The sequence below is a fragment of the Pteropus vampyrus genome, unplaced genomic scaffold, assembly GCF_000151845.1.
Source record: "Pteropus vampyrus isolate Shadow unplaced genomic scaffold, Pvam_2.0 Scaffold197, whole genome shotgun sequence".
Lineage (NCBI taxonomy): Eukaryota > Metazoa > Chordata > Mammalia > Chiroptera > Pteropodidae > Pteropus > Pteropus vampyrus.
In genome coordinates, this window is record NW_011888978.1 from 2404455 (window position 1) to 2413227 (window position 8773).

At 44.0% G+C, this 8773-nt stretch overlaps 1 pseudogene; it reads left to right on the forward strand.

Moving 5' to 3' along the window:
• Positions 1-5991: 5991 nt before the first annotated feature.
• On the forward strand, positions 5992-6110 carry LOC111746696 (annotated as a pseudogene).
• Positions 6111-8773: the final 2663 nt, after the last annotated feature.

Genomic DNA, 8773 nt, shown 5'->3' on the forward strand with positions numbered 1-8773 from the left:
TGGAGCGACTGTTGGCCCCATTCTAGACACTGAGGATTGAGGAGGACTGAGCAGGACCTCCAGAGCTGGTGGTGGGAGGCAGACAGCAAGCACTGCTGAGAGACTGTCTCACTGAAGCAAGGTGGGCCCAGGCGAAGGGAGACGAGGCACAGTGCCTTGAAGAGAGAGGGTGGGTGAGATCAAAGTCTGGTGGCACCCCGCCAATCCTTCCACCTCTCCCAGTAAGTGTGCTGGAGAGGACAGGGCAGTGAGGGCCCACCCCTGGCCTCTGCGGGAGGATTGCCAAGGGCAAAAGCCGGTCTCCTCCCCCAGGAGGGTCTCCAGTTGCCTGAAACACAGCAAGGGGCCAGGGGTGGGGCAGGGGCAGTGGTCTGTGCTGAGACTGAGGGCAGGAAGTGGCCTACAGAGACTGGCCAGGCAGGGGGCCACCGTGTGCAAAGGCCCAGCGGAGCTGGGGACAATATGGTACGATTATGGTAGTATGCGCAGAAACACAGCGTGTGAAGGTGGAGACCCCCACCTGCCCCCTATGCTCCTCCCATAAACAGCTGCTTTTATTAGTTCCTATCTATCTTTCCAGAGTGTCTTTATACAAGGACAAGGGAATAGAAATATATATTCTCCTTTTCTGTCTTTATTACACAAAAACAGAGCATATTGCATATACTCTCCTGTGCTCTCCTCACTAACATTGCATTTTGGAGATCTTTCCACGGCAGGACATTGCATCCTCGTTCTTTTTATTTTTTAACCATCTCAGAGTATTCCATTGTTCGGATGTCCAGGGATAATTTTTAAAAGCCGATGATAAAGCAACTCAAGTGTCCATGATGGGTGAATGGATAAACAAAATGTGGTCTAGACCTACAATGGAATAATATTCAGTCTTAAAAAAGAAGGAAATTCTGACACCTTACAGCATGAATGAAGCCTGAGGACATTATACTAAGTGAAATACGTCAATCACAAAAGGACAAATACTGTTTGGTTCCTCTTGTCTGAAATTCCTGGAGTAAAGTTTATAGAGGCAGAAAGTAGAATGGTGATTCCCAGGGGTCTGGGATGAAGGATGGGGAGTCACTCTTTAATGGGGGATAGAGTGTCAGTCTTGCAAGATGAAAGACTTCTAAAGATGGAGATGATGGTTACACAACAATGATGCCACTGAACTGTACACTTAAAGAAGGTGAAGACGGTAGATTTCATGTTATGTATATTTTACCACAATTTTAAAAAAGCCAGTGATGATGGGGAAATTTATTGTCACAGCTTCCCTTGAAAATCCTTGAACTCACCAGTTCCCCCATCTGTGCTTCCATGAACACTGCCTGCGTGGTGGATATGAGTAGGGGCTGGGAGCCTGAGGCCGGCATAGACGGGTTCTGAACTGAGGGACTCGCCACAGACGGGGTCACTGGGGGACAGGAAGGCTGCTCCACTTGTCCCTTCTAAACCACTATTTCGAGTTTCCTCTCTCTGTCTTTCTGGGGCCTGAGGCTCCACGTGTATACAGAACAGACATGGGCGTGGTGTGACTCTAACAGGTGTCTACTTTATACCATTAAATGAAGAAGACCTACTAGAACAACCAATGCTGTTTGGCCCTTAAACACTTCTGGGCAGTGGTGGACATTGTCACGGTCCCTTTGAATTGTAAAAGATTTGGCTTGATGTGCCAAGAGCCTTATGTTCTGTAGTATCTTTTTACCTAATCAACTCTGGAAATTTATCCCAAGAAAATAATCTAAAGAAGAAAAGCTGTGGAAAGGAGTTTGCTTTGGTGTTAATTACAAGCAGTGAACTAAATCTCAGAGCACCACAGATAATGAACAAAAGGAGAACAGACAAGGACACTAGCATATACCCACCCGTTAGCAGAGTCTCCGTTGCTGTTGAAATGATGGTTATGAAAATTCAGTGATTGCATGGAAACAATTATGGCATAACCAAGTGAAAATGGCAGAAAAGACTGCACATGCAACAGCATACAGACATATTATTCAAGTGGCTGAAACTACAATGAAGCATTGAAAAATGTGTCATTGATATGCATGTCGCCCCTGCCCTGTTGTTGTTATTGTTTCAGTGTTGTTCATTCAGGTGAAAATAAAGGTCAATCATCAAACGAAGCCTCGAGGATGAAAGGCCCAGGAACACCTGAACAAATCCCAGGGCCATGGTGGGTGGCAGGGTTGGGGACATGGCTACCTTGTGATGAAGTCACCGAGAGGACTCAAATCCTTTGTTGATGCTCAACGAGAGTGGCCAAGCCACAGTCTGAACTACAAAGTCCTCTTTCTGATCTGTCCAGGTGAGGCCTTCCTCACCCCAGGACGAACAACACACTACACCTTCACACACTCCAGACCTGCCTGCCTGGTGCCCCTCCTGACCCCTGAGGCCCCCAGGCCTCCCCATCTCCTGGGCCTCACACTATCCTCAGTCTCCCTACATTGCGTGCTCCCTAGGAAGAGCCTGGCTCACACCCTGCTGCATCCCCAGGGCCTAGCCATGTGTCTGGCACATGCATATGGCTGCTCAGTTGAGACGTGTGGCATTCAAGTGACACGGTAATACAGGTGAGAAGCAGCAAAGCCTGAAATTGAATAATGCAAACGGATGGTGAGGAGCAGCTGACACCCCAGGCATTCGAGTGGCAGAGTCTGTGGGAGGGAGGAGCTGGGGAGAAGCTGGGGTCCTAGCCTGGGAAGATTGACAGCGCCACCCCTCCCTGCTTGACCCCCATCTCCTCCCTTAGCCCTTCCATCTTACAGATGAGGAAACAGGCTTGGAGTGCAAGGCAGATGTCCAGGTCACATGCTGACTACCTGGCAAAGCTCGGACTTGAGCACAGGTATATCTGAGCCCCAGGCCCTGTTCTTGCCCACCAGCCCACCTGGGCACTGATGCCAGTGTTCCTAAGACACAGCATCAAGGGGACACCATCAGACTCCTGAGGTGTGATTAGCGGTGCCCACGACATAAGGAGAGAAGCACCTGCTGGCTGGCCAGCAGTCACAGTCGCACCTCCTGGGACAGGCCGGCCCCTCTGGGCACTGTGTTTGGCTTGCAGGTGCGCGAAGATTCCTGCCATGGCCTAGTCTCCTTCCCAGCCCAGCTCTGAGCTCCAGACCCAAGTCTGCCCCTCCTGTTGCCTCTAGATGTGCCTTCTCCTTCTGGCTACAACATCAACTAGGGGTTTTGCCTTGGGGAACAACAAATGTGGTAGTTGGGCTGTCAAGGCCCTGCTCTTACCGGCCAAGGGGCAGCCACCAGCCAGGCTGGATCAGATGCCGCCACCCAGGAAAAACGCACCTGTGGACGTGACCTGAGGAATCCCAACCTCTCCACAGGCCAGGTGTGGGAGGGGCTGGGGTGGCTTCTGAGTCACAATGTCCCTCTTCCTAGGCATGCGCTTCCACCTTGGTTTCCCACTGCCCAGCCCCCACTCCTCAGGCGTGTCTGTGTCTCCTGGTGTTTAAGGTCACCAGGACCCACATCTGGAGATTCTGAGGCTCTGTGGCAGTTATAGAGGCAGCCAGCCTACACTGGGGGGATTAGGTCCACAGGGAGATGCGACGCAGGGGAGAGGACCCAGCAAACCACCATGCAGGTGTGCCCCCCTGTGCCTCCAACGCCCAATCAGTCATTCTGCCTTCCTGGGCTGCTCACCTGCCACTCTGCTGAGGGGTCTGGCCCCCGCTGCTCAAGTTTCTGGAACCCTGTGGCTCAGGCCTAACTTCTCTATGGGAGGCAGATTGAAAAGGATTGGTGTTAATTCTTTAAATGTTTGGTGGAATTCACCAGTGAGGCCATCTGGTCCAAGACTTTTTTTTGTCAAAAAGATTTTGATTAGTGATTCAATCTCCTTACTAGTTAGAGATGTATTTAGATTTTTTATTTCTTTGTGATTTAATCTTGGTAGGTTTTGTGCTTCTAGAAATTTATCCATTTCATCTAGGTTATCCAATTTCTTCCTATATAATTGTTCACAGTACTTTCTTCTAATTCTTTCATTTTTGTAGAATTGGAAGTAATGTCCCCAGTTTCTTGTCTGGTGCTAGTAACTGAGTCTTCTCTCTCTCTCTCTTTTTATTGTCAACATAGCTAAAGGTTTGTCGATTTTGTTAATCTTTTTAAAGACCCAACATTGATTTTTCTCTGTTCTCTTAATTATCTCTGCTCTAATCTTTATTAGTTCTTTCCTTCTGCTAGATTTGGGTTTAATTCGTTCTTTCTTTAGTTCCTTAAGTTAAAAGTTAGGTTATTCATTTGAGATCTTTTTTTTAATATAAGTTTTTATAGCTATCAATTACTCTCTTAACACTGCTTTCACGGTGTCCCATCAGTTTTAATATGTATTTTCATTTTTATTTGCCTCCAAGAATTCTTATTTCTCTTGTGATTTCTACTTTGAACCACTAGTTGTTGAAGTGAGCATTGTTTAGTTTCCACAACTTGTGACTTTTCTAGTTTCCTTTTATTGTTGATCTCTGACTTCATCCTACTGTAGTTGGAGCAGTTACTTTGTATGATACTTATATTTGAGACTTGTTGTGGCTCAGCATTTGGTTTATCCTGGAGAATGTCTCCTGTGAAGAATCTCTTGAGAAGAATGTCTCCTGGAGAATGTCTCTTGAGAAGAATATGTATGTCTGTTAGATCCATTTGGTTTATTGTATTGTTCAAACCTTCTATTTCCTACTTATTGTCTGTCTGGTTGTTCAATTCATTAATAGAGTGGGGTATTGACATCTCCAACTATTATTGTAGAACTGTCTATTTGTTCATTTAATTCTCATAATTTTTGCTTCATATATTTTGATGGTCTATTTTTCGTTGTGTAAATGTTTATAGTTGTTATATCTTCTTACTGTATTGAACCTTTATTTAATAATGTTCTTCCTTTTCTCCTATTAACTTTTTAGTCTGTTTTCTGCTATTAGTATAGCCATCCCACTTTCTTTTGTGTATTATTTACATGGACTATGTTTTCCTATTCTTTCACTTTTAACGTATTTTTCTTTGGATCTAAAATGATTCTCTGGTAGACAGCATATAGTTGGATAACTAAAAAAAAAAAAGAGTCCATTCTGCTAATCTCTGTCTTTTTGACTGGAGAGTTTAATAAATTTACATTTAAAATAATAACTATTAAGGGGGATTTACTTCTGCCATTTGCTTTTTTTTTTTTTCTGTATGTCTTATAGCTTTTTGTCTCTCATTTCCTGGATTATCGTATTCTTTTGTGTTTAGTTAAATTTTTGTTGTGAAATATTTAAATTCTTTTATTTATTTATTTATTTATTTATTTATTTATTTATTTATTTATTTATTTTGGTGTATATTCTATAGCTATTTTCTTTGTGGTTACCATGAGGATTATGTTTACCATTTTAAAGTTAACACTCTAATTTGAATTTATACTAGCTTAACTTCAATAGCATACAAAAACTCTGCCCCTATCCCCTTACAGTTACTGATGTCACAAAATCATATCTTTATGCATTTCATATTCAAAAACATACTTTATTTTTAAAAAATTATTTAAAAAATGCATTAGTCTCTTAAATCATATGGAAAACAAAAAGTGGAGTTACATGTCAGAGCTACAATAATACTTTTATAATTGTCCATGTATATACCTTTATCAGAGATCTTTATAACTTCATATGGCTTTGAGTTATTGATTAACGTCCTTTCATTTCAACCTGAAGGACTTCCTTTAGTACTTCTCGTGTGACAGTTCTAGTGGTAATGAATTCAGCTTTTGTTTATCTGGGAATGTCTTAATATCTCCCTCATTTTTGAAGGACAGTTTTGCTGTATATAGAATTCTTGGTTGACAACGTTTTTACTTTCAGTACTTTGAGTATGTCGACCCACTGCCTTCTGGCCTCCAAAGTTTCTGATGAGAAATCTGCCTACAATCTTTTTGAAGGTCCCTTGTATGTGATGAGTTGTTTCTCTCTTGCTGCTTTCAAGATTCTTGTCTACGGCCATGCCACCCTGAACATGCCCAATCTCGTCTGATCTCAGAAGCTAAGTAGGGTTGGGCCTGGTTAGTATTTGGATGGGAGACCACCTTGGAATACCAGGTGCTACAGGCATTTAATAAAAAATAAATAAATAAATTCTTTGTCTATGTCTTTCAAGAGTTTGATTATATTATGCCTCATTGTGGGTCTCTGAGTTTATCTTATTTGGAATTTGTTGAACTTCATGGATGTTTATATTCATGTATTTCATCAAATTTGGGAAGTTTTCAACCATTATTTATTCAAATCATCTCTCTTTTACTTCTGGAACCCTCACGAGGTGGATATTGGTCTGCTTAATGGTGTCCCACGGGCTCCTTAGGCTCTGTGTGTTCACTTTTCTTCAATCTTTTTTCTTCCTGTCCCTCAGACTCAATAATTTCAATCACCCTCTCTTAAAGTTCGCTTATTCTTTCTTCTGTCTGCTCAAATCTGCTTTGGAATATGTCTAGTGAATTCTTCATTTCAGATACTGTACTTTTCTGCTCCAAAATTTCCTTTTGATTCCTTTTTATGTTTTCCATGTCTTTACTGGTATTTCTATTTTGTTCATAGTTTTCTTAACTGGACACCTGTCTTTGTCTAATAAGTCCATCATCTGTTTTTTTCAAGGACGGTTTCTGTTTGTCTTTTTTCCCCCCCCTTTCAATACTCCATACTTTCTTGTTTCTTTGTATCCCTTGTATTTTGTTGTTGTTGTTGTTGAAAACCTGACATTTGAGTCTTATAATGGGGTAACTCTGCTAACTCTGGAAATTAGATTTCCCCAGGGTATATTTAAAAAAAAAATTGTTGTAGGGTACCTCTGAGCTGAGATAAACTTGATGTGTAAAATTAAGGTCTTTTTAGGTCTTTTTGAGCCTGCACCTTTCCATGAACATGTGCCGTAACTTTTAAAACTCCCTCTCCCCACATGTGGTTGCTTTTGAATATTCGAATCCTGGCTCCCAAAAGGGAAAAATGGGAAAAAAGAAGGAGGACTAAACTGAGGCTCTGGCCCTTTAAATCCCTTGGCAGCCTCTTCAGGCAGTGGGGATTGCAACTATGGTGACCTCTATATCAGCACCACCACAATCAGAAGCAGCAATAAGCATCAGATCCCAGATCCCTGATATTTGGAAAACGAGGCCCTTATTGCCCACCTTGGCTCCCGCAAGCTGTGCACAAGGTGCTCCAAGAACATGTGCATAGCTGCCTGCCATAAGGCTGAGGGGTGGAGGATAGGTAGCTGCTACCATGCTAAGGCCCTCAAGTGACCAAAATTAACGGAGATTTACTGTCTAAGCCTTTCTCTGGAAACTGCAAGCCTTCAAATAGATAGACTCCACAATGTTCAAATGGTTATGTCAGACAGATTCTGCCAGTTAACTGTCATCTAGCTGGAGATGGAATCTTGATGCTTCCTACTCCACTATCTTCCCTGACATCCCTCTATTATACCTTTAACTGGATATTGCTATTGGGTTTTATATATAGATTTTTATATCTCATTAGTTTTAACAGTCTTGGGTTTTCCAGAGGTCAATTATATCTACAATTAATGGTAATTTCATCTCTTCCTTTCTAGTGGTCAAACATCACCTCCTTTTCTTGTCATAATGCATTGGACAGAACTTTCCAGTAGAAACAGTACTGGTGGGAATAAGCATCTTAGATTGTCCCAGGTATGCTCTGGGGACAGAGCTGAGAGCCCTCTAAAGATGATGTTCTTAGTCCCTCTGCAGCTTTTGGGAGGACTGGGGCCACATGGCCTCAAATTTGCATGTGGACTGAAAGCCCTAGGCCTCCTCTTTCCCCAGCCTTGATGGATCTCCTCAGAGCCCATGTTTCGGCCTTGTTCAGTTTACTTCTATCTGTGCAGGGCCCCTGGAAGTTCTGAGAAGAGGCCCAGATTCCAAAGTGTTCTCACAGGGTCCAGGTCAGGTCTGTCCCCCAGGTAGGGTATCTGGAGCCTCAGTTGGCCCAAGCCATGGCTGAGAGAGCCAAATGGGCATCTTTGCTTGGGACTGCTTCTGCAGGAAAAGGGATGGTCTCTGTGTTCTTGGGGGCTGGGAAGCTGAACTTGGGGCCCTTTCTAAGGATCCTGGTTAGAGCTCCTGCTCCGGGAACCTGTCTGACCCAGACAGGTTCTGAGCCCAAGTTTTCAGTTCAAGGAAGAAACAGATTCTGTGTCATGCTTCATGTGACTTTTGTTTTCATATGTCACTTAATCCTTATGGGAACCATATGGGAATGATTTCCCATCTTACATATGAGCAAACCTGGGCTCCTCAGGGTAATGTGGGGTGGACAGCATTACTAGCTGGTGACTATTACCTGATCCCAGGGCCCCTGACTCTCGGTGGTTACTGGCCCTAGGAAGGGAAAGGCTGAGTGGCAGACGTGGCCCAGAGGATCAGCAGGGGAGCCGGGCTCAGGGGCTGTGAGTTTGAGGAGGGCAACCCAAGTGCTGCGAATCTCAACATGTTCTGGCCTCTGGGAGGAAGGAAGCCCCCTGAGCAGCCCCTGTTGGACTCAGCTGAGGATGAGACCAATGGCCAAGCCCTTCCCTGCATTCATAGGAACCTCAAAGGAAGAAAGAGTCCACCTGAGGTTGGAGCCTGAAACATGCTAGCTCGGGCCTAGATGCTCTGAGCCATGGTAGCATCTTGTCCAGGTCCCAAGAAACCTTGTGGTCCTCTTCCTCTTCCTCCTTGACAAAGCCTGGAGCTGAGACACTCATGTCATTCCAGTTT